General features: G+C 35.2%; 1 protein-coding gene and 1 long non-coding RNA gene across 14 annotated transcripts in view; one reads left to right on the forward strand and one right to left on the reverse strand.

Annotated features, from left to right (window-relative positions):
• LOC112662866 (uncharacterized) overlaps positions 1 to 13,977 on the forward strand; it is a 31,323-nt gene extending 17,346 nt beyond the window's left edge. Inside the window, exons 3-4 of one of the 2 annotated variants that reach the window (XR_007404306.1) lie at positions 10,396 to 10,456; positions 13,222 to 13,977. This is a non-coding gene — a long non-coding RNA (uncharacterized LOC112662866). Of the gene's footprint in view, positions 1 to 6,606; positions 7,077 to 10,395; positions 10,457 to 13,221 lie in introns of those variants that run through there. The other variant, XR_003138914.3, reaches the window with a different exon arrangement.
• Positions 1 to 16,311, reverse strand: part of CNTN4 (contactin 4) — a 922,691-nt gene that overhangs the window by 636,766 nt on the left and 269,614 nt on the right. The window lies entirely within an intron of this gene.

The raw sequence follows: 16,311 nt of genomic DNA on the forward strand, positions 1-16,311 counted from the left end.
ACACATCATGAAACTCATTGAGGAAATTTTGCTGAAAAGAACAAAGACTGTGCCCTAAATATGCTAACAGACTGTTCTAGGCAATAAGACTAATACAAATAGGGCCCAGTGGTTTAGCACTGCCTTTGGCCCAGGGCGTGATCCTGGAGACCGGGGATCGAGTCCCACATCAGGCTCCCTGCATGGAGCCTGCTTCTCCCTCTGCCCGTCTCTGCCTCTCTCTGTCTCTGTGTCTCTCATGAATGAATAAATGAATAAAATATATTTTTTAAAAAAGACTAATACAAATAAAACACAGAATTATTAATCAGTATTGGTTGTTGGCAGAGTTGTACATGATTTGATATTACTATTTTAAAAAGTAGGTTAATGAGGCTAGGGAATAAGGCAGGCACCAAATCATCAAACTTCTTCTACATCATAAAGAGTATGGGGTTAATCCTGTTGACAATGGCATAGTTTACGGTTTAAGCTAGAGAAATGATCATATCCTTATACGTTCCATAGGTTACTCTGACTGCAGCAAGATAATCAATTCGTTCTAGGCAATAGCAGAAGGAGAGACACCAGTTTGGAAGCTATAGTAATAAGCCAAACATGAGATGAAATCAGGATCTGAGTAGAGGTGGAGCAAGCAACAATTACTTTGGAGCCAAATGATCTCAAACTCAGAGCAGGGTAAAAGGGGCTATGTAGAACTAATATTTTTAAAAAGAGTATGATTTAAGGCAATTGCCCTAGAAAAGAAGAAAGCAGGAAAGCAAGCAAAAAAAGAAAGACAAACCCTCAAAAACTTGGAAAAAGGAAAACTTTAGTCCTTCCACTTGGGAAACCACGCATATAACATAGACTGCATGCATGTACACATACAAAAATATGTTGAGTTGTTCCTGGTGTGAGAGCCATAAAAAATAACTGTATGTGAGAGCTGCCTGAAAGGCCACGCCTAACAGTAAGGCAGATATGAGTCCTATTTGACTCTCAGAAGCATCAAGAGACTTCCACAAAGGGACTATCTTTGATTCAGATTTGATTCAGCTGGGAATTTGCTCTTTATTCTTTTTTTTTAAAGATTTATTTATTTATGATAGAGAGAGAGAAAGAGAGAGAGAGAGAGAGGCAGAGACACAGGAGGAGGGAGAAGCAGGCTCCATGCCGGGAGCCTGTTGTGGGACTCGAGCCCGGGACTCCAGGATCACGCCCTGGGCCAAAGGCAGGCGCTAAACCACTGAGCCACCCAGGGATCCCCCACTTTATTCTGACTTTAGATTTGTTTATGACCAACTCATGATTTCCCAACCCACTGTATTAAAAAAAATTTTTAATAAGCATAATAAATATGTCTGTGCTTGGCATTCTCTGACATAAAATCTAAACAGTAAGATTATTCGTTTTCCCTCTCTCTCTCCCCCCACCTAATTTAATTTAATCTAATGAAAAAATTTAAGTGCTCCAAGTAATTATGTTACTTTGGAAGAGGCAAGAGGAAAACCTGAATGGAAGCACACCACTATTGGACTACAGAAGGTTCTCAGTCCTCACCCTCCAGGTGCTAAGAATTACCAAACTTGTGTACGTCACTCAGTACACCAGGGCATATGTTTAGTATCGCCTTTTTAAATATTTTATTAATAACAATGCTAACAATAATGATTTTGGCTAATGTTTACTGAGCCTTTATATGTGACAGAGCTCTGGGCTCTAAAATCAATGTATTATCTTACTGGATCTGCCCTCAAGCCCTGATCTTATTCTCATTCTCAAACCAGACTTCAGGAACCATCAACAATTTTTCCAATTGATGAATTAAGGATGTGAATATATTTTTAATTATTAAGCCATCACAGTAAATCAGAGGTATCAAATGGCTATAATGCATGCATACATATAGAAAGAAAATATAGTGTTGTGATTAAATTCATGAGCTTGGGACAAGATACTATAGAATCAAAATACAGATTTAGCTCCATCTCTGCTATGTTGGCTGGGACAGTTTACTTACTCAAGACTCAGTTTCTTCAAACGTGGAATGGGGAAAATAAATAGTATCTATGTAAAGAGTTGTGGGAGGTTTAAAAAAGTTAATAAATTGTGCATAGAAAGCATGAAGAAAGCAGTATTTAGCTACTGTCATTATCATGTTCATTAACATCATCATTATAATAGTAAGTGGTTACTCATTACTGCAGACATTTAAACAGAAGTTGGACAAGTACACAGCAAGGATATTATAAAGACGATTCACATGCTCCATAATTTGATAAGATTATCATTATCTTGTGAGTTCAGGTCTGTGATCATATAAATCTGGAAAATACTATGTAATAATTTCCTTCTTGGACTTTCAAAATTAATGTCAAGTCTAGTAAGAGTTTCAATTGTCAATGAAGCAATTTATCTAGCTTTCAACCTAGAATTCTTTAGCTCTGTCACATGGTGCTATGGTTCTTGCACTGTACACTTGAGTATAACTCAACATTAGTGTTATATCAACACATTTTAGAAAGTGCCTAATCTAGAAGCAAGGAAAAGCATCCTTACTTTTGGTTCTAATGCACCAGTGATTCTAATTTAGATAACAATCACTTAAATGCACAGAACAGAGATTCAATATAAGACTTTTAGACAGGAGGAAGTATATCTTAGTAAGTATTCCTGTTCTACTGATTACAGTGAAGCCTGAAAAATACCGAGAGTAAGAAATCTAAACTCAGATTAACAAATCAACATAACACAAAAAGAAAAGAAAGTTAAGCCATTGATAATGAGGATATATTGGGTTTCATATAGAAAGCTATGGAGTGGTCCAGGTTTAACATGCCTCTAGGGGAAATCACAGAGTCACATATATATTATCTCCATGGGCAACCCAAATTATTTTGTGTATGTGAGAGAAATTGGCTTTGTGCCCTGATTTCCAATATCTTTGCCATAAGATGTACAAAAAACAATAAACTTTCTTGCCAGTTTGAAATTATATATTTTTAAATTTTTTACGCAACTCTAAAGAGACCATTTGATCTCAAAATAAGCTCCTTTGCTAGGAAAATTTCAAAGTCTTGGCAAAAAATACCATACTATATGTTTTCTGAATATTTCCAATTTCCAAAATAAGTATCTTTTTCAAAATACACAGTATTTTATAAGGAGAGCATAATGTCTTGAGTTACATAATCAAAATGTACTATAGTTAAGCCTCTGTTAAAGGATGGAGATGATTCTCAAATAATTTAAAAACATGTATTTTAACTGGTATAAAATAAATTTGTCTTCAAATGTCCATTCTAATCTACAGACGAAGAAAAAAGTGACTATTATGTATTATGTGCCACACACTCTCCTAAGCATTTTAACATATTTTTGTCATGTAATTCTCAGAATAACCATGTATTTCAGATTTACTAATCCCATATTACAGAAAAGTATAGTTCCAAGAGTTTAAATTGTGTTCCCAAGACCTCTCAACAGTAAGATCTAAGAGACCTAAATGAGGAAGGTCATTTCCCATGTCTAGCCAAGAAACAAATTATGAAAGAGAAAATATTGGGGCTTGTCTCTCTCCAGAAAAGAAAGCAAAGGCAAGGTTAAAAAAAATTCTAAAATAGTACTCAGGATTCCAGAATACAACAGCAATGAATTCAATAGAGCAGAAACACAATTTTAAATCAGAAATTTTAAATGAGAAATCCAGAAATCACAAAATTGCTAGAAATCTTTGAAGTTAGAAAGAAATGTCTAGTTTCCCTATTCTCTTTTCAGATCTCCCATTTTGTAGATGGGATTACTAAAATCTAAAGAGCAAGTTATTTGGTCTAATGTCAATTAAGGTAAGAACAGAAAAATAAATAAAAACCACAAAGCAAGCAGGATTAGCAAGTCAAATCCTGGTCCTTAATTTGGTAATAGACATTGTACTAAGTGACTCAGGTAAATTGGCTATTTTGCTACATGTCCACAGTTATAAGGTGAGAATATTTGCTTGGCCCACCAAAGTGATGTTCAGGTAAACTAATTAAAGTTTGAAAACTGTTCTGAAAATATAGGGTGCAGCAAGAGTGGTAAGCATCATTACTATTCAAATTAATACCAAATCTCACCTGTTCCACAGAGCTATATAAATGTAAAATAGATTCATTTCATTTTCTTCCTGCCTCCAATCTTCAACATCTGATCTTAGGGCTCTTTAATATTATATCCAAATGACCTAAAGAATCATAAGAGAGGGACGCCTAGATGGCTAAAGCAGTTAAGCATCTGCCTTCAGCTCAGGTCCAGATCCCAGAATCCAGGATCTAGTCCCACATCTAGCTTGAGTCCCCCATCAGGCTCCTTGTGGGAAGCCTGCTTCTCCCTCTGCCTATGTCTCTGCCTCTCTCCCTCTCTCTCTGTGTCTTTCATGAATAACTAAAATCTAAAAAAAAAAAAAAAAAAGAATCATAAGACAAAAACAGAACCCTTGAAATGATAGTGATTCAAACCCTAATGCCATGACCAGGGCATTGAGATACACTGAGAATATCCAAATTTTACTTTAAAAAAATGAAGAGTTACTTTGGAAAAATCCCATACCATTTTCCCTAACTTTAGTAAAAACACAATGGAATAAGGAAAGGGAATGGCATTTTTTACTTCAAATGACCAACTTTTTTTTTTTTTTTTGACAACTTACACTATGTGACTGATAGTACCTAATTAAATTCTCACTATGACCCTATGATGCTGATAAATTTATAACCTACAAATTTTTAAGCTAATGAGGAAATTGTACCTTGGAGAGGTTATATATTTTTCCCAAGGTCATGTAGTTTAATCTAGTAATGACGAGAGATGCAAATCCCAGCAGTCAGATTTCAAAAATAAGATTTTAACAATAAATAATACCCCCTTTAGCTGAATATTTTATTTTATAATCATCATCTTATGCCCCTAACCAATAATTAATACTTAGTAGCAATTAGGTAATGTCGGGGAGCAGGAACTGTCCCCTCACAGGTCCTTCTAGTTTGATTAAAAATCAAATCGACAAGAGACAGATTCATAGGAGAAAATCAAATTTAATAGGCCTACATACAGGGAATACATACAGACATAGAAATTCCAAAGACAATCAGGCAAAATGAGGTATATATGTCATTCTGAACCAAAGAGAAGAGGGCAGGGGTCTGTAACTTCAGAGAAATGAATGTGCTTCACAGGATGATAAGAAGAGCAGGTATTTGGTAATTAGGTGTTAACCCTGTCATACAGATGGGTCATTCAGATAAAACTCATCTATGCTAATAACTCTTATTCTGGGAAAGAATTTAGATTCTTAAGTGTGGTTAAGGGGGGACAAAATTTCTCTTAAGCATACACAGTCTCAAGTGCCTATAGCTCAAAATAATCCACGTGCTAAAGTGGCTCATTAGACACAGGGATTTTGTCCTGAACCCTTACTGTAACAAGGCTCAAAGGGACCTGTGAAACTCTGGAAACACCACCCTAACTTTTTTGATTAAGATGCTGAGGTCAACAACATTAATAAAATTAACTGTCCAAGGTACTATCAGAAGTTATTCTCCAGAGTGAGAAGAGAATATACAACTTATAGCCTTAGGATTTTTTCCTCTTCAACAGAAAGAGCTACATTCTTCTTAGAGAATTTTACCCATATTGACAACCATTTGGTTGAAAGAAAGAGAAGGAAGAGAAGAAGAGATAAGAAAGAAGAGAAGGAAAAGAAGGAAGAGAATGGAAGGAAGGAAGGAAGGAAGGAAGGAAGAAAGAAAGGAAGGAAGGAAGGAAGGGAGAGAAAAGAGGAGGGGGGACGGGAGATGGGAAACAGAAGAGGAAGGAGAATGGAATAAGGAGGAGGAGAAGGAAGGGAGAGGTAAAAGAAAGTGGTAGGAATAAAGAGAAATAAAGTAAAAGAAAGAAAATGGACTATATGATCTAATTACTAGAAAAACTGTCTCAATCTTTTATGCTGCTTTGATTGTTAGTCCAGATTCCATTTAAAGGCTCAAATATCATACCTCTATTGTATAAGAAAATGTGCTAGATGATTAATGAGAAGTACATGAAGCACAAGCATCTGCCCTCATTTAACCTACATGACAACAAAAAGACAATTTGTTAGTATATGGTCAGTGACTGAATAAAGCACCTTATATTTGAAAGCTTATGAAACTGTAGTATTAATTTTCCATTCCTCTAAATCCAATAATAAAGGGATGCACTCTTACAAAACACCAATAACAACAATGCAAATTCTCCTCCTACTAAGATTCAAAGGGCAGAAAAAGAAAAAAATAATTCTATTACCAGGATTATTTGTGCCTCTTCCTTTCTAAAAAAAAAAAAAAAAGAAAGAAAAAAGAAAAAAAAAATCTAAAGCTAGAAGTTTCAAGTTCCCAAGTTTTGTCTTTAAACTCATTTCTCCTCATGTAAGACATAAATTATCTAGCTATTTCTCTGATGCACCATGAGGTCAATGAAATGATAAACATAGCACCTAGCACAATGCCTAACAAATGGGTTGTCCTAAAACATATTACATGAAAAAAATGAGTGCGTGTAGCAAAGATTTCTGCCTGTTCACCAAGATACGTTTTTCCCTTTTTCCAGGGCTTTATCTAGATGATATTTCCCAGCTTGTCATGCAGCCAAAAAAGGCCATGTGACTGAAGTCCAACCAATGTGAATGGAAGTAAAGCCTGTGCCATAAAACCTCTCACAAGCTACTTCAAGTTCTTTCCCTCACACTGACTGGAATGCTGATGCCCAGATCATTTTGTAAAACATATGCTGAAGAGGCAAAATCCTTTTCTGCCTTGATCGCTGGAGAACAATGTAGATAACATGACCAACTCCTTCTCATACTCCTAGACATAGAACTATCCTGGATTTTTTTTCAATTTTTATTTATTTATGATAGTCACAGAGAGAGAGAGAGAGAGAGAGAGAGAGAGGCAGAGACACAGGCAGAGGGAGAAGCAGGCTCCATGCACCGGGAGCCTGATGTGGGATTCGATCCAGGGTCTCCAGGATCGCGCCCTGGGCCAAAGGCAGGCGCCAAACCGCTGCGCCACCCAGGGATCCTATCCTGGATTTTTATGAACTTGAGAAATAAAATTCTATTTTATTAAGTCAATGCATTTTGGGTCCATTTATTACATCTGTTTATCTTATCCTAAATTAATGCAATGGGTAATCATAGAATTTAAGCCCCAAATCATATTGTGGCATGTAGGCTTTACACTATATATATTTCAAATAATGAAAGTACTAGCAACTATTCTATTTTATACAAACAATGTAAGAAATCATCACATGACCACAACAGCTGGTGGGAGCTCATCCTTCTAAGAATCTGTTCTTTTGGAAAAAGAAACTTCTGTACTAGCACTGAGCTTTGCTTTTTTAAAAAAAGATTTTATTTATTAATTCATGAGAGACACAAAGAGAGAGGCAGAGACATAGGCAAAGGGAGAAGCAGGCTCCCTGCAGGGAGCCCGGTGTGGGACTCGATCCCAGGATCACACCCTGAGCCAAAGGCAGATGCTCAACCACTGGGCCACCCAATGTCCCCAAGTTTTGCACTTTTATGCAAATTTATTATATCATAAATATTCTGGGAAGCTTCATTTTACTGTCTTCTGAGGCTCTTTCTTAAGTAGCTTTTTTTAAAAGACACTCAAATCTAAAATTAGTGTGTTAGTGTGCAAAGACAATGAAAACTGCCTGACCTTTCCTGTGAAGATATCACATCTCCAGAAAGGAAACCTTTAATAGTGTGCAGGGACAATGCATTCCTCAGTGACTTAACAACCTGTGTGTAGGTGAAGGAGAGAGAGAAAAAGACTATGTCTTGCAGGTACGACCAATCACTCTATTAATACGCTGTATAATGAAGCACAGTTCAAGATGGCATTTATATTAAAGACAGTGTGCTATGCAAGCTATGTGGCTATGCTTCCTATCAGAGAGGGGTACCACTAGCAATACTAATACTGCCTTCTATTTTTTTAAAAAATCACTGGATACAGCATCTAGAAACTGGTAAGAGCCCTCATTTTTTTGGTATGTTAATATAGCTGATGCTTTAGCACTGTCTCAGAACTGTACGCTGGTGAATAATGAAGCAATCCATGGTCAGCACACAACTAAGGTGAAAGGACATAGCAAACATTAAAATTGGAAATATTACCTCATATTAAATGTTAATCATACAATTTTTTTTTTACTGTCAAATACCCTCTTACCCAAAATTATACAGAAACTAAGAAATTGCAAAAATTTAGAGAAAGGAATTCTCAAAGTAAGAAGACAAAAAAACAAAGACAACTGTGGAAAGCACTTATTCCATCCAAAATACTTTATCTCAAAGATCTCCTGGTGATATACAAGTACTTTTACTTCAAAGTCCAACTTCAAATATCACTTCTTTGAAGCCTTTCCTGACTTGATCATAGCTGCCCCTGTCCAAAAGGGAAAGGTATCTACCTTTTGTGTGTTCCCATAACTCTTGGTTTTTACCATTAAACATATCATCACCATCATCATCATCACCACCACCAGCACTCATATTTATCTGGCACTTTCTAGAAACATCACAGAGATCAATATTCTAATTTTGGATTAGGAAACAAATAATAAGAATTATTGTATTATAATCAAATAGTTCAATAGAAACAAAAGAATAGTGCCACACCGTATATTGTTTTCTACCTGGTTCATGGATTACTTATGTCTTTAAATTTATAGTTGAAACTCACAACATAGTCCTGTGACTACAATATCTTATTCAACAGTTAGCACTCTATTGTCATTTAGTAACAGAATAACAGATGTTTATCTCATGTTTTTATTTTTCATGAGTAGTAGAGAGTAGCTATCGTGTAAGGAAAAGACCCTTGAAGTATAGGCCAACTAAGAAAAGAAAGGAAAATAAACCAAATATTACACTGGAAGTGAACAGAGGAGGGTTTGTAAAACCAGCTGTTTTTTTTTTTTCTTTTTTCTTTTTTATTTTTTCTTCTTTTCAACTGATGTATGTCAGGCCAGTATAAAAGGGGCGAGTTGAACATCTGGACCCAAACCAAAGCATTTAACATTTCCAAGCAATTCAGAGGCACAGATGATTTATGATGCTATTCTTAGATTTTTATCATGTGTCCTCTCACTTTATGAAATGTGGGCAGGAACATAAACCTGGTGACACTTCATGACATAAAAACAGTGATTGAAGACTGATAAGAAAGAAAAGAAGAATCATTTTGGTTTGGAGATGTTCAGAACAGGGCAGGCTCCTGGGAAGATGAGTTGAATTTTGCTCTAGCGGCAGTGCCTCTAGCAATTGAAGGAACTCTATGTTTAGGCAATCCCTGGCCTCCTCTATCTCTAGAAAAAGCAGAATAGGATCTGTAACTTAACTGATGTACCTGTGTGGCTTTTTTTGCTAGAAAAGCTGAGGCAGTCATATTATTGAGTATTGAAAGGCCCTGGAGATAATAAGACCATCATAATATATTTTCTGTCTTCAAATGACCCATCTCCTTCTGCACTAGGGAGGGAGGAACGGGGGCAGGGGGTGGGCATAAAAAGAAGGCTGTAAAAGAAAAGAAATGAAGGGAAAAGGTAAGATGACTGTGACATACGAACCAAAATAGAAACATCATGGCATACTGGCAAAGCTGAAGTTTGTTTATAAATCACTTCTCTAAATGATATCCCTCTGCAACACAAAATAATGCTTCAGAAAATACCTGTGGGTAGCAATTTGTATTTAATGGAAAAGACATGGAATATATTTAGAAACACTAGAAACCATCTATTGTCACCAACTTGTTGATTAATTTCAAAATCATTACTCAATTTCATAAAACCTCTTTGGACTAAAGCAGATTTGCACAATAACCTTTTAAGACATCACATTATATGTATATTGTCAGATGAACTTTCCAATTTTTAAAATATATCACTCAATGTAACAATATCAAATCATTGAATTAGCTAAAATAAGTAACAAATTATGGTATAAAATGCTAAATTATATCTAAATATAGACAGAGCATTTTGGAAAAGTCATTAATCTTTTTCTCATTTATTTTACCAATATTTCAACCAGTGATACTGGATTAGTATCTCAGGGCATGATAAATGTGATCTTTCTTTCATTTAATCATTAAATAAAAATTTAAACATGCATTTATATTTTCTGATAGTATTTATGATAGTTTTGGCATTTAAGACTTTTTAATTTCCTCATGGTCAATCATGTATAATGACTAACATAAATATTTCATTGCTTCTAATAATTATTTCTTAATAGAATCATAGTCTTGTTTTTTCAGATAAGTCTTGCCACTTTAGAATTGTCCATCAAGAACATATGATGTTCTACTTTACACATAGATACGAGACAAGTGAGCAACAGTTCTGGAGATTCCTAGTTACGTGATATTACAACAGATTCGTAAGTACCTACTCTGAATACGACTGCATAGATACAGATTGTTTACGAACAACAGTATGAAACAGGCAACGTTTTAAAGTCAAGCTCTTTATATATATAGCTGTGGGACATCACAGGAAATGAACAACCCTTCTTTCTAGATATGAGAATTGAGATGCACAGCTGCCTGCATTAACTGAAGCTCTGTCTTGGGGCTAGGATTGGGTTATCCTGGACTTCCCTCATAGGCCAATTTATTCCATGATTTATGGGCAGGAGGTTGTAAATAAATGTCAATGTCCACCTTCCACCTGAGAAGCCCATTTTCCGTTGCTGAATTAGAAGGCATGCACTTACAAAAAAAGAAAAAAACTTTCCTTTAAGGGTCCTAAAAAAGAGCTGCTTAATTATTCGTGCCACACATCCTACAGAATAAAGTTCTCCTAATCATAGCAGAGAAATCATTATTATTGATTGAAATGTCATTTCAGTCAGAGATCAGGAACCCCAAAAAAGATCATTTTTGCTTCCCAAATTAACCATAAAAAGTTTAAACTGTAAGTGAAATGCCATTCTATGCTGTTGCAATGAATTTCCAATAATAGTATCTACTTTATTTTGGTTCAAAAACACTGCCTTAATTAGGCTGACCTTTCAAGAGCTTTTCTAGGACTGAAATTCTTTAAAATGCTTCCGCATACTATATTCACAAGCAATCTATCTGTCCAAATATAATTATAAAAGCTTTAAAATCACAACTTAGTATTTGTTTTAGACACCAAATATTATTTTTGTCATTTCTTCTGCCAAACATCAAAGTCCCATTCTGAAGCTATTAACAGACTTAAAAATTTTAATACACACTTGTACCAGATGAGTATTTGCCAAATATTAAAAACTTTTTTTTTTGGCTGGGGGTAGTGGGCCAGGGATGTGGATAAAACCAAAAAATGAAACATTGTTTCAAGAAATCAAACAATATCTAAGTAATGTATCCACTTTGAAGAGTGCTTTGCTTATAATCATGATACCCATATTTGTCTAATTCTTACCTTGACTTTCAGTGTTTAAAAAACACTTCTATGTATTTTATTCCATTGGAAAATTGCAATATTCCTGGGAAGTACAGAACAGTTTTCTATTTAAGAGATGAAGAAATAGTTTCAGACAGAGTAATCATGTCATTCCTCTCTAGGTCTTTAACGAGCTACTACTCTCAGAGAGTAAGATTCTCCTCAAGCCATGTTGGGTCTAAGTCACAGCTTTTCTGACATTCAATAGGAACAACATTGCTTCCTACATTTGTCATTACTAAATGAACCTTTGAGATTAATTCCTCTAAAACCTCAGTGCTCCTCCTTACCTTATAAAATTGGAGGGTGGGGTGGAAGAAGACTAAAACTGAAGTGATTTTTTCCAAGGTCAAACAATTTACTAGAGCCCACCTAACATGTGACCCTACATCTTCTAACTCCTGTTCAATTGCACTATCATCTCCTTCCTGTTTCTCCTTTTCCAGAACTAGACAGAGATAAAAACATTTCAAGTCAAGCTCTGAAAGCCAGCTAGCCAGCCCTGAAAGATAATGAAAGTGTCTTCAGAAATGTTTGCCTTTTTAAATTCATGTTTTTCAGAAAACACTAAGGCTTGGAACCTGGTGTCAAATAACAGCAATGCCCCTGGATTTAGAGTTTTTGAAGAATGGGTACACTTCCTCCATGGACCTTTTAGCATTGCATGTGTCACATCCTCTGCTGACCAAGGAAGAATGTACAAATTAGCCATATAGTTTGTTGCCCTTTGGATCCAGTAATCTATCACATATTTCCAGCCACAATGTTCATTGGACTTTTAGTTGATCAATCACATAAAACCACTATTTTCAAAACACTTCACAAAATTATCAAATTTCTATGCATTCAGCAAACACTGAAAACCATTTATATCCCCTTCACATTATGGCTTTAGTTTTTTACATGTTAAGCCTCTAAAGCATATGTTCTCAACAAAATTAATAAATAGATAAGGCTACTACAAGTGCTTGTCACCTCTCCAACCCCCAACCAGGGTTCCCAAAAGATTATTTTGGGAAGGATAACATTTATGCACCTTTACTAACACTTAGTGAGAAACATAAACCCGTATTATCAGAGCCTGCTTCACCACTTCTACAAAAAACATGACAACTGTTTATTTAAATGAGATGAAATTCTTATCTAAGCCAAATTGCACAAACATAATCAGATCTGGTTTTAAACCCTCCATTGAAAATACAGGTATTTGTATGCTTCCAGGACTCGGCCAACTGCTGTATTATCAATGTTAAAATTGCATGCAGTTGATTATTTAGCTTATTTCCCAATCACCACCTTCAAAGGAAATTATTTAATAGAAATCAGCATCACATGAGTTTTGAGCTTCTGTGAGAATTAAAGGGAAATTTTTAACAGCTATGTGAATATCAAAATCCTTCCAAGCTTTTTTCTTGGTCAATTTATTCATTCAAAAATACATATTACATTACTATTACAAGCAACATACTGGGGATACAATCTAAGCATAAAAAGCAAACAACATACCAGGTTCCCTATCTTCATGCATTTTAGTCTAATGGGAGAGCAAATATTAGATAATAATGAAATAAACACAAACATATTCATTCATTCAATATTTATTCTGTATCAAATATTTATTTAGAGCCTACTATGTACAAAGCACTATTCCAGACATTTGAGTTATATTGGTCACCAGGCAAAATCATCCTCCTCTTTGTATTTATATTCTAGGATGCAGAGACCCACCCAATGTTAAGTACTGGAGAAAAGGAGGAAAAAAGACAAAATGGAGAAAGACAAAAGGGATAGAAAGCATTGGATTTGGGGGTTTGAAATTTTTTAAAGGATGTCAAAGACAAGTTTTATTAAAAGGTGACATGTGAGTTGACTTACAAAGTAATAAATTCCTTGGGTAAACATTACAAAACAAAGGCTTGCAAGCCATGAAGAGGATGCTGGTCTTTATGCCAAGGGCAATAGCAGACTTGATAAGATTAATGGTGAGATATTTTGTTACATTAGGAAGGAGTAGAAAGGACTAGAAGGAAGAAACTCAGGTATCTAACCATTTTTCCCAAATGTGGTATCCAAGATATGGAAGAGATCAGAAACTACTCCACACATTCTCTCATATCTGCCCCTAAATTACACCCGCAGAAGATGGATTTGAAATCTTACTGGATACAAATGTAAATCATGAAATCACCAAGTAATGCAATAACTTTCCCTAGGCCTTAGCTTGTTGCTTTTAAATAAGGTTTTTCAGGTGCAGACTGACCTCACTTTTGCTAGGAAAGCTGGGTCTCACAAATGCCTGCCTCTTCTTCACAGAAAGAAGCAAATGTGTTATCCAGCAAATAATTTGAAAAACTAGGGTAATATAGCCATCTCCTGATTGAGAAACAGTGGGATAAACCTCCAGAATTCTATGACTCTTTGAATCCATGATAAAAACACATTGTCAAAAAAAGAAAAAAAAAAAAAAAAACCACATTGTCACTGGTGAGCAATTAATCAGATAATCCATTCTTTTATTTAAAAAAAGTCAAAGAATTGCTGTCTTTGAGATTGCCACCATATTCAGATTAAGAGAATCACTCCATAATCTACAGAATCACTTTCTCTGATGAAAAATATGCAAATGGCTCTGAATCAAATAGTCTCATTAAGCAGTTATCCTTCCAATGTTGTCAGATCAAACAGGAACAGTAGCAGCAGGGGGCATTTCATTGCTCTGTCATCTCACCCTCCTTTATTCTGTACTCATTTCATTCTTTTGAAATGTCATTAAACTTGACTCTGGTACATTCTAACCTTAGTTTTTTTGCCAGTCATTTTCATGACCATTTTATGATTTCAAGCATACCAAAGCATCAGTTATGAAATAGTTCTCTCCAACATAATATTCTTAGTGAGGTTTTTATTTTATTTTAATGGATTTAGGCATTGGTCCTGTATTAAGTACTTTTAAAGTTATCAAATACCAAAAATGTACTTTATGACATAAGTCATTAGATGTGGGTAATTAACCTCAGTACTATCCTCAGGCTGTGAATCCAGTGTGTATTAAAGAGAACAGAGAGGATGTATAGGCAAAAAGAGAAAAGAAGAAGAAGAAGAAGAAGAAGAAGAAGAAGAAGAAGAAGAAGAAGAAGAAGGAGGAGGAGGAGGAGGAGGAGGAGGAGGAGGAGGAGGAGGAGGAGGAGGAGGAGGAGGAGGAGGAGGAGGAGCAGCAGCAGCAGCAGCAGCAGCAGCAGCAGCAAGAAGAGGAGGAGGAAACAAAAATAACAACTATTCTCATGTTCTAGAATTGAAAGTGGTATTAGCAGTCAATTATGGCTGGGCACTTGATCAGTAAGACTCTAAACTGGTACTGTGTAGCTGCAGTATCAATGTTATAACAGTCTCTATAGAAAATTAAGAGTGGAAAAAAACTACCAATATGGACAACTACACCCTATACCAAAATAATGATAATACTATACGTAGACTCAAACTTCTCAAGAGGGAAACAGCATTTTACTTAGGAGAAATGATTAAACCACCATTCTATTAGGTTGGATAAAAGAAAGAAAGCTGGTTCCAAACAAGTATAATTATGATTTTTTTTTTCATTTGTGACAAGTATTGTAATTTCTAACATTAGAATGCTAGCCAAAGCTCTAACTCAGAGGACCTTGTGCTTTCTTGAAAATGTAAATATACTTTTAATTTTCTAGTAAAAGGTAGGAAACATCAGGCTTCTAACATGGCCTGGACATTCTGCTGCATGGGCTCACATTCAGAGGATAAAGCCAGTGTGTATAATGGGGGCCATGATAGTCTGTGGAATTAGGAACATTTCTGAATTCTGTTAACGTTTCTAATTGCTGCACCCTCTTGCCAATTGTTGCACAGCTGAGGCTTCCTTGGAGAACCTCTTGCTCTTCATTTAGGCATTTGTCACCTGATACTTAGAGGGAATATTACAGGTTGCTAAATAATAATGACTCTGATTTTTCTTTAATTAACAAAAGAACAATAGTAACAGTATAATGAGAATACTTAGAGGGGCAATCAAATTATTCTTATCTGCTTTCTGAATAAGAGTTTAAAATGCTGGCTCTCCACAGCTCAAAAGAAATGAGAACAATGTCTATGTTTTGAAAATCAGCAAATCACTATTTTTTATTGGCATCTTTCTCTACTTTAGATTTAAGATTAGTTTAACACAGAGAGAAAAGCTTAATTTGCCTTCCAACTTTACATTAGCATTTCCTCTTCTTTATACTGCTTGAAGTGTGACTATGTTAATCAGAGATTTTGTTTTCTTGTTTTAAAGTCACAACCTTATACTTCAATATTGCAAAAACGACTTCCTAATACAAAGACTTTATAGTCTTGCACTACAAACAATTTTTTCTGTTATTATTTAAGAAAATGTGAAGAACTCAGTCCATTCATGTTTTGTATCTTAAGTAATCATCCACAATACATAAAATTCATAGTTATTAGAGAATCGGCTTCATAATATACAGGGTTGGAGATGCTTTGGCAATAATGACAACTTATCCATTAGCTCTTATAAATTATATTTATAAATTTATAATTTAGCTCTTATAAAAAATAAATGGCAGGAAAACCTGGAGATCAAGAAGGTTTCAGAGGGGTGATTCAAATAAAGGAATGGTTTTGAGTTTACTCAGGTACTCCTGTATGTACATCCATATATAAAATTCAGACTAAAACCATAAATGAAAAAGAAGTCTCAATATAGGAAGAAGGGAAAAGAGGTGATGTGGTTATCTTAGCATATTTTTAAATGCTGAATTATAAAACCAT

This window comes from Canis lupus, chromosome 20, assembly GCF_003254725.2.
Source record: "Canis lupus dingo isolate Sandy chromosome 20, ASM325472v2, whole genome shotgun sequence".
In the NCBI taxonomy this organism is placed as follows: Eukaryota; Metazoa; Chordata; class Mammalia; order Carnivora; family Canidae; genus Canis; species Canis lupus.